General features: G+C 39.0%; 1 pseudogene; it reads right to left on the reverse strand.

Moving 5' to 3' along the window:
* LOC128660036 (zinc finger protein 721-like) overlaps positions 1-21,376 on the reverse strand; it is a 663,758-nt pseudogene that overhangs the window by 388,633 nt on the left and 253,749 nt on the right.

Consider the following 21,376-nt stretch of genomic DNA (forward strand, 5'->3'; position numbering starts at 1 on the left):
GGATAGGTCCTTCCCTTAGGGAGAGGAGCCCCTGAAAACAATTCGATAGGACAGTCAAATATCCAGAGTGGAGGTAATTAGGCAATGAATCAGGAACTTCCACCAAAGCTACGACAGGACCAGATGGTTTTGAGGGATTTTGCAGGCAATGTTTGAAACAAGTAGTTCCCCAGGAAATGAGTTCTCCTTTAGACCATGAGAAGACTGGATCATGAAGCTGCAACCAAGGTAACCCCAGAATCAACGGTATGTGGGGAGAAGTGATGACGTCAAAACGAATAACTTCAGAATGGAGTATGCCCACAGACAAAAGAAGAGGAATGGTAGAATTTTGTATGATACCAGAACCTAAAGGCTGTCCACTAACAGTGGTTACCTTAATTAACTGTTTCTTGGCTTGAAGATGAATCCTGAGAGAGTCAGCAAAGTTTGAATCAATGAAAACTCCAGCAGCTCCAGAGTCAATGAGGGCTTGAGCTCGAAACTTGGTGTTTCCAAAAGAGATAGTTACAGGAACAAAAAGTTTAGAATTGAGGGAAGACATGGGATTCTGGCTTAACTCTGTCCCTCTATCAAAAGTTAAACCTTGGCTTTTACTGGCTGGATAGGACAGTCCTTCAGTAAATGTCCTTTGGTACCACAATACAGACATAATCCAAGAGTACGCCTTCTATGGCGTTCAGCTTCTGACAATTCAATAGCTCCTATTTCCATGGGTTCCACAGACTCAGGAGATTGGGAATTATTATGAGACAGACTTGAGGTTCGAATAGGAGGACGAAAAGAAGATTTAACAAAGGATCTCCGATTCCTATCTCTCTTCTGAAGACGTTCAGAATGCCGGGTGTCAAGAGAAATACACAAATTGATAAGACCCTCCAATGAATCAGGGAGTTCCTGAAATACAAGTTCATCCTTAAGGCGTTAGCAAAGTCCCTTGCGAAAGGCTGCCCGCAAGGCTCCATGGTTCCAATCAGTTTCTGCGGCTAAAGTCCTGAATTCAATAGCATATTGAGCTACTGAAAGGGATCCCTGTCTCAGATCCAACAATCCTGCCTCTGCAGCTGCAGACCTTCCAGGCTTGTCAAAAACAGAAGAAAAATGGACACAAATAATTTCACATCCTGTCGTAAAGGATCATTCTTCTCTAAAAGAGGAGACACCCAGGCTAGAGCCTTACCCTTCAAGAGGGAAATAATAAAGGTGATCTTGGAAGTAGAATCGGAAAAAACTTGAGGATTGTTTCTGAAGTGTAAACGACATTGATTAAGGAATCCACAGCATTCTTCAAGATTACCGTCATATTTATCTGGAAGTGGGATTCGTGGTGTATACTGTCCAACAGGTTGAGGTGGGTTAAAGACAGCATTGGAGCTAGTAGCAGCTGCAGTAGGAGTCACAGTAGCTTGAGAAGGAGCGGAGAGGTTATGTAGCAGAGCAGTAATCTGGTCAAGCTTGGAATCCAAAGATTGCAAATGAGCAGAATGATTTCCCAGAAGTTGCCCTTGTAGAGCCACAGCCCTGGATAACTCATCAGGGTCCATATCATGGCCCGTTTGTACTGTCAGGTTAGGAAAAGTCCAGAAGAAGACCCAAATGCTAGGGCGAACTTAAACAACACCCTAGAGAATAAAGAAAATATCAAAATAGAGGTCAGTTGGAAAGTTGCTAAAAACTGTACATTCTAGTTACATGATGAAAAACATTTGGGGTTTCTTGTTATTTTAAGGGAAAACCAAATGTACAGGGCACTGTCCCTTTAAGTCTGTGATCATGTGACATAAACAGCAACAGCTGAAGGTGCAGAATACACTTACTAAGGTCTTTACTAACAACAAGAATCAGTCACAGATCAGTGGCATATATGTTCTGATGATAAACAGGTGTGTCAGGTTAGGAAAAGTCCAGAAGAAGACCCAAATGCTAGGGCGAACTTAAACAACACCCTAGAGAATAAAGAAAATATCAAAATAGAGGTCAGTTGGAAAGTTGCTAAAAACTGTACATTCTAGTTACATGATGAAAAACATTTGGGGTTTCTTGTTATTTTAAGGGAAAACCAAATGTACAGGGCACTGTCCCTTTAAGTCTGTGATCATGTGACATAAACAGCAACAGCTGAAGGTGCAGAATACACTTACTAAGGTCTTTACTAACAACAAGAATCAGTCACAGATCAGTGGCATATATGTTCTGATGATAAACAGGTGTGTCAGGTTAGGAAAAGTCCAGAAGAAGACCCAAATGCTAGTGCGTACTTAAACAACACCCTTGCACTCTCAGTTTAATCCAGGACGTGACCCCACGACAACCTCTAAAAAACAATGTACTCACAATATGGAGCAGGGTTAGCCTGAGTCCAAAGTAATTCAAGATATCAGCCAAATAGACTTCTGAGTAAGGAACTGGTTACAGGAAAAGTCTTCCACAGAATCAGGAGAGCAGGGATAGTCAATTATACTCAGAGGAAGGGTAAACAAGAAACAGTTAATAATGCAGGAGTAGGTAACTTGTTATCAGGCAGATTGAGGGTTAATACTGTGTAGTCAGTCCTTGAAGAGTTTGGCAACAGGTTATCAGGCAGTTTGTAGGTTTATACTGAATAGTCAGTACATGCAAAGTTAGATAACAGGATAACAGGTAGTTTGAGGGTTAATATAGAGTAATCAGTACTTGCAGGGATTGGCAACAGGTTGTCATGCAGTTTGAGAGTTTCACAGAATAGACAGTCTTTGCTATGTTTGGCAACAGGATATCAAGCAGTTTGAAGGTTTACACTGAGTAAACAATATTTGCAGAGTTTTGGCAACAGGTAAACATGCAGTTTGAGAGTTTCACAGAATAAACAGTCTTTGCAATGATTGGCAACAGGATATCAAGAAGTTTGAAGGTTTACACTGAGTAAACAATATTTGCAGAGTTTTAGAAACAGGTAAACAAGTAGTAGATTGAGAGATTCACAGAATAATTAGTACTTGCAATGTTCGGCAACAGGTTATCAGGAAGTTAGAGGATTAACCCAGGATAGTCAGACTTTGCAGAGTTTGGCAGATAGAGAGATTCCACAGCGAAGTCCTCACAGGAGCCACAAAGAGTAACAAACAAACAGGCACTGAAGAAACAGGAAGCCCGGAATAAAAAGCCTGGTAGTGACATCATCAGGAAGGGGCGGTTCAGACTACTTGTCAATCAAGCACACAGAGAGGACAGCTGGAGCTTCCTAGCGGCCGAGCGTGACAAGGTGCAGGTAATAGAAATAAGAAATGTATTATAAAATAACCTCATTAGAAGTAAAATAATATGCAGATCACAAGATATTTATGATTAGATCAGTAAATGTGATGAGACCGATACAACAGGGCCATAAGCTAAGTGATATTTATTACTGGAGCAAATAGCAGCTTCACACTAATATTAAATGAAAATGGTTTACCTGGGCTCTACAGTTAATTATAAACCTATAGGGAAATACAGGATTCTAATTGGCTGATACTTAAAAAAAAGCTATTGTTCATTGGATAACAGGAACAACCCCCACAAATGTATTTTTGGACAGACCTCCTCAAGCATGAAAATATGGCTTGGTTCTGCTACAAACATTAATTTTTACAAACTGCAGTAAATTATTATGTACTAAATTAGCCTTTTTAATAGAAAAACTAAGCAATAAATTCATTAACACAGCATACAAAATATAGAAAACAAATTAAATAAGTACAGTTGAGTTGTTTTTTTTACATAAACTCAGTTTCTTACATGAAGTGAAATATTTTATCTCTATCATAGCAAAATACATAACAATATTTTCTCATCATTATATAAAACACAACATTGTGATGCTGTTAATAAAGATTTATGTCAGGTTTTGCATATTACCGTTTAGCAGAAGCTCTGTAAGTATGAAGTCTCTCTGGTTCCTCCTGTGATATCACTGAGTGTTACACAGATATTTATACTAATGTGGGACTTTCTCTGTGTGACTCACATGAGTACAACTTGTCTGTTGGGAGACAATGAGAGGGCCACAGAGATGTCTATTGTCCCCTCTGGTGTCACATGGATACAGAGTCCCTGCCTCCCCCTCAGGGTGTGATTATCATATAGATATATGCAAGGAGGAAACAAACTATTTATTTCAATGTGGGAGTATTTTCTGTTGTGTCCTAAAATATCTCAGGATACAGCATTATATTATGTTTTTATTGATGGAATTTGTTATTTTAAAAAGGGACAGTCAAGTCCCCAAAAAACTTTCATGATTTAAATAGGGAATGTAATTGTAAACAACTTTCCAATTTACTTTTATCACAAATTTTGCTTTGTTCTCTTGGTAAAAAATCATAACCACAAAAAAAGGGTTAGTCTCATGGACTCTTGCCACAATGAAATAAATAACTGATACATTCATGTTTTCTTTCATGTAAGTGCCACAAGTCCATGAGCTAGTGACATATGGGATATAACACCCAAGATATGGAAGTCCACGAGTCACTAGAGGGAGGGATAAAATAAAAACAGCTATTTCCGCTGAGAAATTAAATCTAAAAAATAATTAAGTTTTTTCTTAAAAATATATAAAAAAAACCCTCAAAACGAGGGGGCGGAGCCTGGCCGTGCTAGAACATGGCCACATAGTGTGTGAGCTCCGGGGCAACTCTTCCTCACCGACCGGTACAAGAAGCCCTACTACCTTGGAAAAGCGGCAAAACTATGCCTTAAGAGCCTTAGCCCACTAAGAAACTTTCAAAACAGCAGGCTCTTTAGGTAAGGCTGAGACCGCGATCCAGATTGCGGAACCACAAGATCCCCTAACACAGCGCACTTGCAGCATGTAAAGCCAGCTACATATTTATAGAGCTCCGGCAGCGGGTGGCTATACTTACCTTCACGGCAGCACCGGATGGAAGTGTGGAGGAAGGAGGATACTCCACGCGGTGAAGTTCCGGTCGCCATTTTGACCCGCCCATACCCTGCGGCCTGAGACATGGCACACTAACTCAGTCTGTGACAGAATGAACACAACACAATGAAATGCCCCAACTGTGTCTATCTAGCAGAGATATGAGATGTGAGATGTGTTGCTTACGCTCCATTATACAAAGAACATAACACTTGTGCAGGATATCTCTGAGGGGGGGGGAAAAAGAGAAAAGGGGAAAATGTGTTACTCGCAGTCTATAGGAGTAACCAACTAAAGTGAACGTGAATCTTCAGTATACTATCTCATAACCTCCTACAGCAGGGATTCACTAGCACTCAGCTATATATCATCACCTACAAGAAATATCAGAGCAGCCACAGCACTACTAGAACACGCAATCCCTGCAAGGGGGGGGGGAAAGACTTGGAGTTAATTAAGCTATATATTAACAAAGACTGAGGCTCCCAATCATATTATTTGCTAGAATCCAGCTCTAACACTGCACATTATTTTAAAATCATGGCGTCTAGAAGGCCTGCGAAGTCTGACAAAAATGGGAAAGCTACAGCCCAGGCTGCATCTATGTCTGCTTATTTTTTTCCCTCAGACCAATCTAGAACAGACGCATCCTCATTGATAAAAGATGTTTCACAGCCTGTTTCTCCCCCACCACCAGATCAAATAGCAAGTCTCTCTGTCACACAACAGCAACTCACAATACTACAAGCCACTATTGATAAACTACCCTCTAAGTCCGACATAGCGGATCTCAAATCCTTCATACAATCAGAAATTTCCACGGTTAAAAAAGAAATTGGTACTCTGGGCGCTAGACTGGATGACCTAGAAGAGAGCCAGGAAGTTATCAATACCATGCTGGACACAACAGAAACTGGCATGTCGCAGCAGGCCTCCATGATCCATACTCTACAAGATAAAGTGGAGGATCTGGAGAATAGGAGTAGGAGAAATAACCTAAGGATTCGTGGAATCCCTGAAGACATCCCTACTGAAGATCTCCACTCCTATTTAACAAGGTTTTTCAATCATCTCACCAAATCTACCTCCTTCACTGAGACAGCTATTGAAAGAGCCCATAGGGCATTAAGACCTCGCCCTAACCCCTCAGCTCCGCCGAGGGATGTTGTCACCAGACTACTCCATTTTAAAGACAAAGAAACCATCTGGACAGCTGCCAGAAATACTCATCCCATATCATTTCAAGACAAAGAACTCCAAATATACCAAGATTTATGCCCATCCACCATTGAAAAGCGGAAATCTTTGAAATTCCTAACCACAGCTCTCCAAGAACACCGTATCAAATATCGATGGGGATTCCCTTTTAGCCTACCGATTCCACACGCTGGCAAAATGCTAGTGTACAGAGAGTCTTCGGACTTGGACACTCTCTCACAGGCCTTAGGCATTAACTTTGTCAACCCATCCTCACCCTCAGAAGCGGAAGATCCCCCTTCGGTTTATTTCAAGGGTAAAACATCCACAGGAACACGCTCTAACTGGTCTACAGTGTCTAAGAAATCCAAAAACCGGGCCTCTCCTAATCATCACAACTTCCCTTCCTGAGATCCTGCACATAGTCCATGTGCATCAACAGCTCTTCATCAGATAAGTATTGTCTTATATTGTTGTTTATTTTCCTCACCTTCACAAAACAGTTGAAAGGGATATCTATCTGCTCTTTTGAGTTAATCTTCTTCACAGAAGGAAGACTGATAACATGTGAATAGACTATAAATGTTACTTGTTTAATATGTTTTTCTACAGGTGTTAATATTGAGCAATTATACATTGTTATGTTGGGGCGTGTATAACCTACCCCCAATAGTCGAAAAATGTTAATGCGATACTTTACATCGCTCCTGCCCCAGCGAGAACTCACAATAGCTGGTAATAGTACCTAATAGGTGAAATGTAGCATATTTTACTAGTCTTATCCTACCTCTTTATCCATGTTTCAGGTAGGATAATTAACATTTTAAAAGCTAAACAACCCTTTAAGGACGCATATATAAGCGGCCAGGGCTCACGGTCTTTACTAAGACCCGGCTGATGAGGAAGAGTAGCCATTCCTCTTCTCATCTTTCCTAAAAGGAAGATGTTATTCTTATTGTTTTTAATGTTCAGTTTTTCTGTTCACTTTTATGTGTTATTTTTACTCTATTTAGTAATGTGTTATACTGTCACATGCCATTTATTGTTTTGGTTTGAATTATTATGTTCTAAGATTGTTCTGGACTGGGCACCCACACGTCATGTTTTTCAAGGTTATTTCCTACAACCACTTCTCACTACGTTCCTTAGATTACTTCCTATTACAACAACTCACTTGTTCTATGGCTCTACAGACACGTAAGGTAATCGACACTAGGTCTATAAACTTCATATCTATCAACTCAAAGGGACTCAACTCCCCCAGAAAAAGGTCAACGGCACTCACAGATTTTAAACACAAGAAGGGGGACATAATCCTGCTCCAAGAGACCCATTTCTTAAAAGGGAGAGAACCCAAAACATTCCATTTCAAATTTGGTAAAAGTTACTTCGCCTCTCACCCCCAGAAAAAGATCCAAGGAGTGGGCATTCTAATAAAAGCAGGGATACCATTCCAAGAGATATCAGTGTATAGGGACAGGGAGGGTAGATATATCCTAGTAACTGGGCTGCTTTATGGCCTTCCCATCACAATAGTCTCACTATACGCCCCACACACAAAGCAGCATTCTTTCCTCAAAAAAGTATCAAATACAATAACAGAATATCAAAAAGGCATGCTGTTGATAGGAGGGGACTTCAACCTGACCCTCAACCCACTTTTAGATAGCTCATCACATACCTCTTCTAATACTAAATCAAGCATTAAAAAGTCCAATAATATTTTAAAACAACTTTGCTGTTTAGATGTATGGAGAGCCCTACACCCAGACTCTATAGACTACACGTTTTATTCCTTCCCCCACAAAACATATAAGAGAATTGATTATATATTCACAGACATCACCAGTATGAGCAAGATCAGCAAAAATCTCCCCAATAACATGGTCAGATCATGCAGGAGTGCAATGCGCTTTCAGCTGGCCTTCCAAACCTCTGAAACAATATATCTGGAAATTAGATGATAGCCTGTTATCCGACCCTTCCATTACCATAAAACTTCAAGCTCGAATAGATTAATTCTTTCTTCACAACAAACATACAGACACTTCCCCACAGAACAACTGGGAAGCACATAAATGTACCATAAGAGGCAAGTTCATAGCTCACAAAGCTCGTCTTAATAAGCAAAAAAGGGAAGCAACTACTACCCTCATTAAAGAAATAACACAACTTGAAGAAATTCATAAAAAAAATGCTAAAGACGACACCACACTACAAACCCTACAAGCTAAACGTTTTAACCTAGCCTCTATCGTTAATAAAGAACAGAGTAGGTACGCTTTCCTGTCTAGACAACACTCTTACATGGACCAAAACAAACCAGGACGCTCCATGGCTAGATACATAAAGAAAAAGTCCACCTCTAACTACATCCTCCATATAAAATACAACAAAAATAAATCTCATAGATCAACACAGGCCATAGCAGAGACATTTAGAGACTACTACCAAAAATTATATAACTTACCTAACCCAAACCCCAGCTCGATTTCAGACGCTGCCTCCCGCCATACAATGATCATGGAATATCTCTCCACCTTGAGCCTCCCCAAACTGACCCAAGTACAAAAAGAAGCATTAGATCAACACTTTTCACTAGAAGAGCTACAATTAGTGATTAAAAATCTCCCTAACAACAAATCGCCAGGTCTAGACGGTTTCACATATAAATACTACTCTGTGTTCGCAGAACAGTTAGCGTTACACCTCCCGCACTACTTTAATTCAATAGATCTCGCTCACCCCTTCCCGGATTCAGCACTAGAAGCCCATATTACTACCTTACTGAAACCAAACAAGCCCCCTGACTTAACTACGAGTTACCGGCCAATTTCACTCCTAAACTCTGATATCAAGATGTACTCTAAATTATTGGCAAACAGAATTAATGTCTTGTTACCGGAACTTATACACCCTAATCAAGTGGGGTTCGTGGTGGGGAGAGAAGCAAAAGATAACACGGTTAGGGCCCTTAATACAATTTTTTTCGCACAAAATCAGAAACTTCCACTAATCATGCTGTCGGTCGATGCCGAAAAGGCCTTCGACCGGATTGCATGGGACTTCCTACAACTAACTCTACAAACATTCGGATTTGGGGAAGGCATAGTGCAAAAGATATTTTCCTTATATACCCACCCAAGTGCGAAAATACTAATAAATGGCACCTTGTCCGACTCATTCAAAATATCTAATGGGACGAGGCAGGGGTGTCCACTTTGGCGGTTAGAATTAGATCTCACCCAGGGATTGAGGGGGTCACCATAGATGATCAAAAATATGTTATCTCTCTGTTTGCAGATGACATCCTATTTACACTAACAGAGCCGGAAACATCCCTACCCTTGTTAATACAAGAATTTGACAATTTTCACACCCAATCGAATTTCCTAATCAATATCTCCAAGTCAGAGATTCTTAATATCACACTAGATTCTCAAAAAAAGGAGATAGCTGAGACACTTACCCCATTCAAATGGAACACGCATTCCCTTAAATATTTAGGAATCTCTCTAGTCACATCTATAGAGACAATACACGAACTTAATTATGAAAAAATTAAAAAGGGAGATCATAAGAGATCTATCGAGCTGGAGATCCAAAAGTCTATCTTGGTTAGGGCGTATTAACCTGATAAAAATGAATATATTTCCTAGAATCTTGTATATTCTCCAAACGCTTCCAATTCCTCTACCAGAAAAATATCTAAACTCGCTACAACGAGCACTTAGCGATTTCACTTGGCACAAGAAACACCCTAGAATCAATAAACAACTCATGTCCTTACCCAAACCACAAGGAGGACTAGGTATACCTAACTTAACTTATTACAGGTATGCAATATTCTTACAAAGAATAGTTGATTGGAATATACATAGAAAGTTTAAACGATGGGTTGACATGGAACATGAAATGGTTCGTACACCAAATCTTAGCAGATATTGCTGGACATTTCCATCACTAAAATTTAAACACCCTAATACTAATCCCATTATATTAGAAACATACACGATGTGGAGTAAAATAATGATATATTTTCCGAATCTCACTTCTAGACCCTCCCCGCTTACGTCCCTAGTTAAAAATGGCGAATTCGACCTAGGCCCAAGCATAGAGAGACACTGTTACCCTTCTCACATTAAGGATTTTCCAGTATACTGGCTCATACAAAATGAACAGATTAAATCACAAACCGACTTAATTCAACAAGGTTTTTCCTGCCTCACTAACTGGTTCACATATAGGCGCATTCACAGCTTTATCACATCTCACCAACAATCTCCAAATATGACTAGACCGTTGACTAATTATGAGCAGTTATGTGTTAGATGCCCACCGACCCGTCACACACTTTCGATGATATACAAGATATTGATCACCCCATTCCCAGGACAACCCCTACCATACCTAGATAGCTGGTAAAAAGATATAGGAATAATAATCCCGCAACATATAGGCAAGAAGATAGTCCAATCCACTCTGAAAACCTCTATCTCCACAGCTGCGTTAGAAATCAATCTGAAAATTCTCCATAGGTGGTATTATACACCTCAAAAAATCCACAGATTATATCATAGGGCCAACAATAAGTGCTGGCGGTGTGGCCACATTAATAGTGGCATGATTCACATGTGGTGGTGGTGCACAGTTATCCAAAATCTATGGAGGTCTGTGATCACTGAAATAGAGGACATCTTGGAAACTCAATTTCCCTTAGACCCTTTGCTATGGCTACTGAACAAACCTCCTAAGATAAAGCATATACCCTCTCTTAAATTATTCTATATCATGGCTAATAGTGTGAAATTTTTAATAGCTAAAAATTGGAAAGCAAAAGACCCCCCCCACAAAAGTAATGTGGGTACAAAGGAGTCAATCCATCTCAAGGAGCTTTACTACATGAAACATGACAGAATGGACATGTACTCGGATATCCTGACAACTTGGGAATCGTACATTAGAGACATATAGTCTAGCTCCAAATTCACATCCGAAAGTATTGGGTATAGTGTTAATACACAGAGTAGCCATATGGTCCCTTCACTAGCTTGTGACCTAACGAGTATAATCGGTAGACAGCCCTTATATCTCACATAAAGCTACACATGAACACTTAGATGAAGTGGTTTTTATTTAGATGTGGGTTGCACCGGTCCAAAGTTCAGTTGTTTTGTTAAAACTAATTAGTTAATAAGCCTTTGTGTACAATGTCAAGCTATTCATGTATAAGTATATGGAGCTGCGTCTCCAAAAGTTGTAAATTCCATTTTCTATTTTACATAATAAAGCTAATTTAAAAAAAAACAAAAAACCTCAAAACAAAGGCATCAGAATCAAATTGAGACAACTGTCTGAAGAACCTTTCTACCAAAGGCTGCAAAATGGTAAAATTTAGTAAAAGTATGCAAAGAAGACCAAGTTGCTGCTTGCAAATTTGATCAACTGAAGCTTCATTCTTAAGAGCCCAAGAAGTGGCAACTGATCTAATAGAATGAGCTGTAATTCTCTGAGTCTGAGAATGTTCCAAATCCAAATAAGCTATGTGAATCAAAAGTCTCAACCAAGAAGCCAGAGAAATAGCAGAAGCTTTCTGGCCTTTCCTTGAGTCAGAAAAAATAACAAATAGACTAGAAGTCTTTCTGAAATCTTTAGTAGCCTCAACATATTTCAAAGCTCTTACCACATCCAAAGAATGTAAAGACCTTTCAAGAGAATTCCTAGGATTAGGACACAAGGAAGGTACAACAACTTCCCTATTAATGTTGTTAGAATTCACAACTTTAGGCAAAATCTTGATGGAAAATCAGATAAAGAGACTCACAAGAGAGAGCAGACAGTTCAGAAACACTTCTAGCAGAAGAGATAGCCAAAATAAATAATACTTTCCAAGAAAGCAATGTAATGTCCAGAGAATGCATAGGCTAAAAAGGAAGAGCCTGTAAAGTTTTCAAAACCAAATCGAGACTCCAAGGAGTAATAGATTTAAAAACAGGTTTGATATGAATCAAAGCCTGAACAAAACAGTGAATGGCAGGAAGTTTAGCAATCATTCTATGAAATAAAACAGAAAGAGAAGAAATTTGACCTTTCAAAGTATTTGCATACAAACCCTTATCCAAACCATCCTGAAGAAACTGTAAAATCCTAGAAATTCTAAAGGAATGCCAAGAATAATAATGAGTTGAACACCATGAAATATAGGTTTAAAAAACCTTATGAGCCTGCATCATAGTGCTAATTACTGTCAGAGAAACCTCTATGACTAAGCGTTCAATTTCCATGCCATCAAACTTAGAGATTTGAGATCCTGATGGAAAAACGGACCCTGAGACAGAAGGTCTGACCTTAAAGGAAGCAGCCAAAGCTGGCAACTGGACATCTTGACAAGGTCCGCATACCAAATCCTGAGAGGCCAAACTGATGCTATCAGAAACACATAAGATTGTTCCATTATGATCTTGGAGATCACTCTTGGAAGAAAAACCAGAGGCGGAAAAATGTAAGCAGGTTGGTAAGACCAAAGAACTGATAGAGCATCCATCATGTCCGCCTGAGAATCCTTGGACCTGGAAAGGTATCTTGGAAGCTTCTTGTTCAGACGCGAGGCCATCAGATCTATTTCTGGAGGACCCCACATCTGTACTAATTGAAAAAACACATCTAGATGGAGAGACCACTCTCCCAGATATAAAGTCTGACGACTGAGATAATCCGCTTCCCAATTGTTTACCCCTGGGATAGGAATCGCAGAAATTTGACAAGAGTTGGATTCCGTCAAAGAAAGTATCAGAGATACTTCTTCCATTGCTGAATGACTATGAGTCCCCCCCCTTGATGATTGACATATGCCACTGTAGTGACATTGACTGTTTGTAATCAAATGTAAAGTTCTCTCTTCAATAGAGGTCAAGCCTGAAGAGCTCTGAAAATAGCACAGAGTTCTAGAATGTTGATTGGTAACCTCGCCTCCTGAGGTTCCCAAACCCCTTGTGCTGTCAGAGACCCCCAGACAGCTCCTCAACCTGAATGACTTGCATCTGTTTTGATCACAGTTCAGGAAGGATGAACAAAGGAGGCCCCTTGAAAAATAAGGTGATGGTTTAACCATCAGAGAGTGTTTAATGTTGGGATTTAAGTATATCAACTGTGACATTGGAGTATAATCCCTGCACCATTGGTGCAACATGCAAAGCTGTAGAGGTCTCATATGAAAAGGAGCAAAGGGGATCGTGTCCGATGCTGCAGTCATGAGACCTAAAACTTCCATGCACATAGCCACTGAAGGTTTAGACAAGCTAAAACTAAATTCATTTGTCTCTTGTTTGTCAAAGAAAGAGTCATGGACACTGAATCTATCTGGAAACCTAAAAAGGTGACCTTTGTCTGAGGAATCAAGAAACTCTTTTGTAAATTTATCCGCCAACCATGTCTTTGAAGAAACCACACGAGTTGTTTTGTGTGAAATTCTGCTAAATGAAAAGATTGAGCTAGTACCAAGATATCGTCCAAATAAGGAAACACTGCAATACCCTGCTTTCTGATTACAGATAGAAGGGCACCAAGAACTTTTGAAAAGATTCTCGGAGCTGTTGCTAGGCCAAATGGAAGAGCGACAAATTGGTAATGCTTGTCTAGAAAAGAGAATCTCAGAAACGATAGTGGTCTGGATGAATCGGAATATGAAGATAAGCGTCCTCTAAGTCTATTGAAGACATGAAATGACCTTGCTGAACAAAAGGCAGAATAGTCCTTATAGTCACCAACTTACAAAATGATTTAGAGTTTTCAGATCCAGAATTGGTCTGAATGAATATTCCTTCTTTGGGACAATAAACAGATTTGAATAAAAACCCAAACCCTGTTCCTGTTGAGGAACTGGAACAATAACCCCTGAAAGCTCTAGATCCGAAACGCACTTCAGAAAAGCCTAAGCCTTCACAGGGTTTGTTGGAACATGGGAAAGAAAGTATCTTCCTATGGGAGGTCTTATTCTGACACCTATTCGATACCCATGAGAAACAATATCCTGAATCCGCTGATTTTGGACAGAATCTGTACAAATGTCTTAAAACAATTTCAATCTGCTCCCCACCAGTTGAACTGGTTTGAGGGCCACACATTCATGCAGTCTTAGAGGCTGTATTTGTTTTTTTTTTAAGACTAGGCTTTAATCCAATTATTTGACAGTCTCCAATTGGAACCAGGGGCCTTAGGGGAAGAAGTGTTTTTTTGTTCCTTAGTCTGACAAAAGAAACGAAAATGATTGGGAGCTTTAAATTTACGCTTAGATTTCTTATACTGGGGTAGAAAAACTCCCTTACCCCAGTGATAGTGGAGATAATGGAATCCAATTGAGAACCAAATAAATTATTACCTTGAAAAGATAAAGATAGTAATCTAGATTTAGACACCATATCTGCATTCCATGATTTAAGCCATAAAGCTCTTCTAGATAGAATAGCCAAAGACATAGATTTAATATCAATTTTAATAATATCAAATATAGCATCACAAATGAAATGATTAGCATGTTGAAGTAATATAATAATGTTAGGCAAATCAGGATCCAGTAACTGCTGTGCTAGATTGTCCAACCAAAAAGTTGAAGCAGCAGCAACATCAGCTATAGAAATAGCAGGCCTAAGAATATAGCCAGTAGGTAAATATGCCTTCCTAAGATAAGATTCAATCTTCCTATCTAAGGGATCTTTAAAATAAGTACTCTCTTCCATAGGAATAGTAGTACGTTTGGCAAGAGTAGAAATAGCGCCATCAACCTTAGGGACTTTCTCAGAAAGCTCTAAATTGGACACAGGTAAAGGATACAATTTTTTAAATCTAGAAGAAGGATTAAAAGTACCAGGCTTAGACCATTCCTTAGTAATCATATTAGAGATATCATCTGTAATAGGAAAAACTTCAGGAGTAACCTCAGAAGTCTTAAAAACTTCAGGAGTAACTTGAGAAGTCTTAAAAACAGAATTCAAACTTTTCCTATTCTTGTTATCAAGAGGACTAGATTCCTCAATACCCAAAGTAAACAATACTTCCTTTAACAAAGAACGTATATATTCTATCTTAAAAAGAAAGGATGATTTATCAATGTCAGAGTCTGAAGTAGGATCCTCTGAGTCAGAGAAATCCTCATCAGCAGACAATACAAACTTCATCAAATTTATGAGAAGTAGGGAGAGACCTTTTACGTTTATTTAAAGGCGGAATAGTAGTCATAGGCTTATCTATGGCTGCAGCAATATAATCTTTAATATCTACAGTAATATCATGTACATTAGACTATGAAGGTTTAACAGTAGATGTATTTGTACTTATAGAAACATTATCAGCATAAAACAATTTCTCATAACAAGTGTCACATACATTTACAGCATAAACACTTAACTTTAGTAGATTTGTTTTCATACAACTTGGTTTCTACAGTAATAGAGGCAGGATCAGTTTGAGACATCTTGAAAAATGTAACAAAAAAGAAAAAAAAATAACATTTAGATAAGATATCCAATTTCCTCAAAATAGCAGTTTCAGGAATGGGGAAAAAAATGCTTATGAAAAAATACTTATATGCAAAAGAATGCAAACTTCAAAGCCCTCTGTAACAAATGAAAGCAGAGAGGAAAAAAAGGAGGAGACTGAGGCCTCTAGTTATCAACGCGTCTACTTTACCTGCCTTCGCCGGCCCAATACGCCCGCCTAAGCTCGCCTACCATCGCCGCCGCGGACCTGAATACATTCGCCAAAGTTATCAAAAAAGCTGTCAAAAAGCCGCGCACCAAGTATGGGGCGATGAGCAGCGGACTGTGATAGTTATCACTCATCCGATCTCGCTGCTCTTCGGCTTTTTGACAGCTTTATTGACAAGCTGTCACTAAGCACCCACATTAACTACACTGTTCTACCCCCTATACCGGCGCCGCCGGAGCCCCCCGCAACTAAATAAAGCTAGTAACCCCTAAACCGCCGCTCCTAGACCCCGCCGCAACTATAATAAATGTATTAACCCCTAAACCGCCGCTCCCAGAGCCCATCGCCACCAACATTATACCTAGTAACCCCTATCCTGCCCCCCTATACCGCCGCCACCTATAATAAAGTTATTAACCCCTATCCTGCCGATCCCGGACCCCGCCGCAACCTATATTAAACTTATTAACCCCTAATCTGCCCCCCCTACACCGTCGCCACCTATAATAAATTTATTAACCCCTATCCTGCCCCCACTATACCGCCGCAACCTATAATAAATTTATTAACCCCTATCCTGCCCCCCCTTACACCGCCGCCACTGTAATAAATTTATTAACCCCTATCCTGCCCCCCCAACACCACCGCAACTATAATAAAATTATAAACCCCTAAACCTAAGTCTAACACTAACCCTAACACCTCCTAACTTAAATATTAATTAAATAAATCTAAATAATATTTCTCTTATTAACTAAATGAATCCTATTTAAAACTAAATACTTACCTTTAAAATAAACCCTAATATAGCTACAATATAAATAATAATTATATTGTAGCTATCTTAGGATTTATTTTTATTTTACAGGCAAATTTCAATTTATTTTAACTAGGTACAATAGCTATTAAATAGTTATTAACTATTTAATAGCTATCTAGTTAAAATAAATAGAAATTTACCTGTAAAATAAAAACTAACCTAAGTTTCAATTACACCTAACACTACACTATCATTAAATAAATTATTCCTTTATTAAAACTAAATACTTACCTGTAAAATAAACCGTAAGATAGCTACAATGTAATTAATAATTACATTGTAGCTATTTTAGGATTTATATTTATTTTACAGGTAACTTTGTATTTATTTTAGCTAGTTAGAATAGTTATTAAATAGTTATTAACTATTTAATAACTACCTAGCTAAAAGAAATAAAAAATTACCTGTAAAATAAATCCTAACCTAAGTTACAATTAAACCTAACACTACACTATCATTAAATTAATTAAATAAATTACCTACAAATAACTACAATTAAATTCAGTTAAATAAACTAACTAAAGTACAAAAAATAAAAAAAACTGTTACAAAAAATAAATTTTTTTTTTACAAACATTTCAAAAATATTACAACAATTTTAAGCTACTTACACCTAATCTAAGCCCCCTAATAAAATAACAAAGCCCCCCAAAATAAAAAAATGCCCTACCCTATTCTACATTAAAAAGTTACCAGCTCTTATTACCTTTACCAGCCCTTAAAAGGGCCTTTTGCGGGGCATGCCCCAAAGAAAACAGCTCTTTTGCCTGTAAAATAAAAATACAACCCCCCCAACATTAAAACCCACCACCCACATACCCCTACTCTAACCCAAACCCCCCTTAAATAAACCTAACACTACCCCCCTGAAGATCATCCTACCTTGAGCCGTCTTCAGCCAGCCGACCACCGATGGAACCGAAGAGGAGATCCGGAGCGGCAGAAGTCATCATCCAAGGGGCGCTGAAGAAGTCTTCCATCTGATTGAAGTCAACATCCAGGAGGCGCTGAAGAAGTCTTCCATCCGATTGAAGTCTTCATCCAAGCGGCGTCTTCAATCTTCATCCATCCAGAGCAGAGCGGAGCCATCTTCAGACGAGCCGACGCAGAGCCATCCTCTTCTTCCCGACGACTAACGACGAATGAAGGTTCTTTTAAGGGACGTCATCCAAGATGGTGTCCCTTCAATTCCAATTGGCTGATCGGATTCTATCAGCCAATTGGAATTAAGGTAGGAAAAATCTGATTGGCTGATTGAATCAGCCAATCAGATTGAAGTTCAATCGGATTGGCTGATCCAATCAGCCAATCAGATTGAGCTCGCATTCTATTGGCTGTTCCGATCAGCCAATAGAATGCGAGCTCGATCTGATTGGATCAGCCAATCCGATTGGCTGATTCAATAAGCCTATCAGATTTTTCCTACTTTAATTCCGATAGGATTCTATCAGCCAATCGGAACTGAAGGGACACCATCTTGGATGACGTCCCTTAAAGGAACCTTCATTCGTCGTTAGTCGTCGGGAAGAAGAGGATGGCTCCGCGTCGGCTCGTCTGAAGATGGCTCCGCTCCAGATGGATGAAGATTGAAGACGCCGCTTGGATGAAGACTTCAATCGGATGGAAGTTTTCTCAGAGCCCCTTGGATGATGACTTCTGCTGCTCCGGATCTCCTCTTCGGTTCCATCGGTGGTCGGCTGGCTGAAGACGGCTCAAGGTAGGATGATCTTCAGGGGGTAGTGTTAGGTTTATTTAAGGGGGGTTTGGGTTAGAGTAGGGGTATGTGGGTGGTGGGTTTTAATGTTGGGGGGGGTTGTATTTTTATTTTACAGGCAAAAGAGCTGTTTTCTTTGGGGCATGCTCCGCAAAAAGGCCCTTTTAAGGGCTGGTAAGGTAATAAGAGCTGGTACCTTTTTAATGTAGAAATGGGTAGGGCATTTTTTTATTTTGGGGGGCTTTGTTATTTTATTAGGGGGCTTAGATTAGGTGTAAGTAGCTTAAAATTGTAATATTTTTGAAATGTTTGTAAAAAAAATTTTTTATTTTTTGTAACTTAGCTTTTTTTATTTTTTGTACTTTAGTTAGTTTATTTAATTGAATTTAATTGTAGTTATTTGTAGGTAATTTATTTAATTAATTTAATGATAGTGTAGTGTTAGGTTTAATTGTAACTTAGGTTAGGATTTATTTTACAGGTAATTTTGTATTTCTTTTAGCTAGGTAGTTATTAAATAGTTAATAACTATTTAATAACTATTCTAACTAGCTAAAATAAATACAAAGTTACCTGTAAAATAAATATAAATCCTAAAATAGCTGCAATGTAATTATTAATTACATTGTAGCTATCTTAGGGTTTATTTTACAGGTAAGTATTTAGTTTTAAATAGGAATAATCTATTTAATGATAGTGTAGTGTTAGGTGTAATTGAAACTTAGGTTAGTTTTTATTTTACAGGTAAATTTCTCTTTATTTTAACTAGATAGCTATTAAATAGTTAATATCTATTTAATAGCTATTGTACCTAGTTAAAATAAATTGAAAGTTGCCTGTAAAATAAAAATAAATCCTAAGATAGCTACAATATAATTATTATTTATATTGTAGCTATATTAGGGTTTATTTTAAAGGTAAGTATTTAGTTTTAAATAGGATTCATTTAGTTAATAAGAGAAATATTATTTAGATTTATTTAATTAATATTTAAGTTAGGGGGGTGTTAGGGTTAGTGTTAGACTTAGGTTTAGGGGTTAATAATTTTATTATAGTTGCGGCAGTGGGGGGGGCAGGATAGGGGTTAATACATTTATTACAGTGGTGGCGGTGTAGGGGGGGCAGGATAGGGGTTAATAAATGTATTATAGGTGGCGACGGTGTAGGGGGGGCAAATTAGGGGTTAATAAGTTTAAGATAGGTTGCGGCGGTTTAGGGGTTAAACTATTTATTTAGTTGCGGCGAGGTCCGGGATCCGCAGGATAGGGGTTAATAAATTTATTATAGGTGGCGGCGGTATAGGGGGGGCAGGATAGGAGTTACTAGGTATAATGTAGGTGGCGGTGGGGTCCGGGAGCGGCGGTTTAGGGGTTAATACATATATTATAGTTGCGGCAGGGACCGGGAGCGGCAGTTTAGGGGTTAACATATTTATTATAGTGGCAGTGGGCTCTGGGTGCGGCGGTTTAGGGGTTAATCAGTTTATTAGCGTGGCGGTGGGCTCCGGGAGCGGCAGTTTAGGGGGTAATACATTTATTTAATTGCGGCGGTGTAGGGGGGACAGATTAGGGGTGTTTAGACTCGTGGTACATGTTAGGGTGTTAGGTGCAGACGTTTCCCATAGGAATCAATGGGATGTCGGGCAGCAGCAAACATGAACTTTCGCTATGGTCAGACTCCCATTGATTCCTATGGGATCCGTCGCCTCCAGGGCGGCGGTTTGAAAACCAGGTATGCTGGGCCGGAAAAGTGCCGAGCGTACCTGCTAGTTTCTTGATAACTAGCAAAAGTAGTCAGATAGTGCCGAACTTGTGTGCGGAACATCTGGAGTGACATAAGAATCTGTGTCGGACTGAGTCCGGCGGATCGAAGCTTACGTCACTAAATTCTACTTTTGCCGGTGTCTAGGGCTTGATAACTAAGGCGAATCAGCCTCGCCACAAATACGCTGCGGAATTCCAGCGTATTTGAGTTTGACGGCTTGATAACTAGAGGCCTGAATATAACAATTTTTGGCGGCAAAAATGACGCTAACAAAGATGATGCAATTGCAGAGAAAAAAAACTTTTGCCACCAAGGTTAACAGGAAATGACATGATTTGCCTCAAAACAGGCACGACTTTGCGGCAAAAAAATTTGCTAAAAAAAAAGACGCAAGAAATTACGTGATTTGCATCACAACAAACGCAACCCTCGGGACAAAAATATTTGCTACAGGAATGACGCAATAAATGGAAGCATTTTGCGTCATCGCGTGCCTAATTTGCCCTCGAAAATTTGAAAAAACAAGACATAAGTTACAACTAGCTGGAACCTCAGGTAAGACAAAATTAACAAAATTCCTCCCAAAACATAATTTTCCATTCTGAAACTGTTAAGACTGCAAAGAGAAACAAACATAGACCTGACTCATGGCAAATATATGTTATATATATTTAAAACATAAAGTGCCATACATAGCTGAGAGTGTCTTAAAAAAATGATACACACATATAGCAGACAGCCAAACCAGTACTGAAACATATCAGCAGAGGTAATGGTAGAGGAGTATAATGTCAATCTGTAAAGAGAGGTGACAGATGAATCCCCACGACCGAATTTACAGAGAGCCTTAGAATAGATTTCCTATAGGTGAAAACATGGCATCATCAGACAATACTCCCTTCACATCCCTCAGACAAACACTGTACTTTAAGAGGAATTGGGCTTCAAAATGCTTAGAAGCGCCTTTCACAGAAGAAATCAAGCACAACTTGTTTCACCATCCTCCAACGATGGCACCAAGTTTGTAAAACTGAGGTATGAGTGAGATGGGAGTTGTATTTATAGGCATTTTGAGGTTTGGGCAACTTTGCTCCCTCCTCATGGACTCTTGCCACTTACATGAAAGAAAAGTATATTAAAGGGATATGAAGCCCAAACATTTTTGTCAGACAGAGCAAATCATTTAAAAAAAAAGTTTCCAATTTACTTCTATTATTAAATTTGCTTCATTCCCATGATATTCTGTGTTAGATATACCTAGGTAGGCATCAGCAGCGCT

Source organism: Bombina bombina, chromosome 5 (genome assembly GCF_027579735.1).
Source record: "Bombina bombina isolate aBomBom1 chromosome 5, aBomBom1.pri, whole genome shotgun sequence".
Lineage (NCBI taxonomy): Eukaryota > Metazoa > Chordata > Amphibia > Anura > Bombinatoridae > Bombina > Bombina bombina.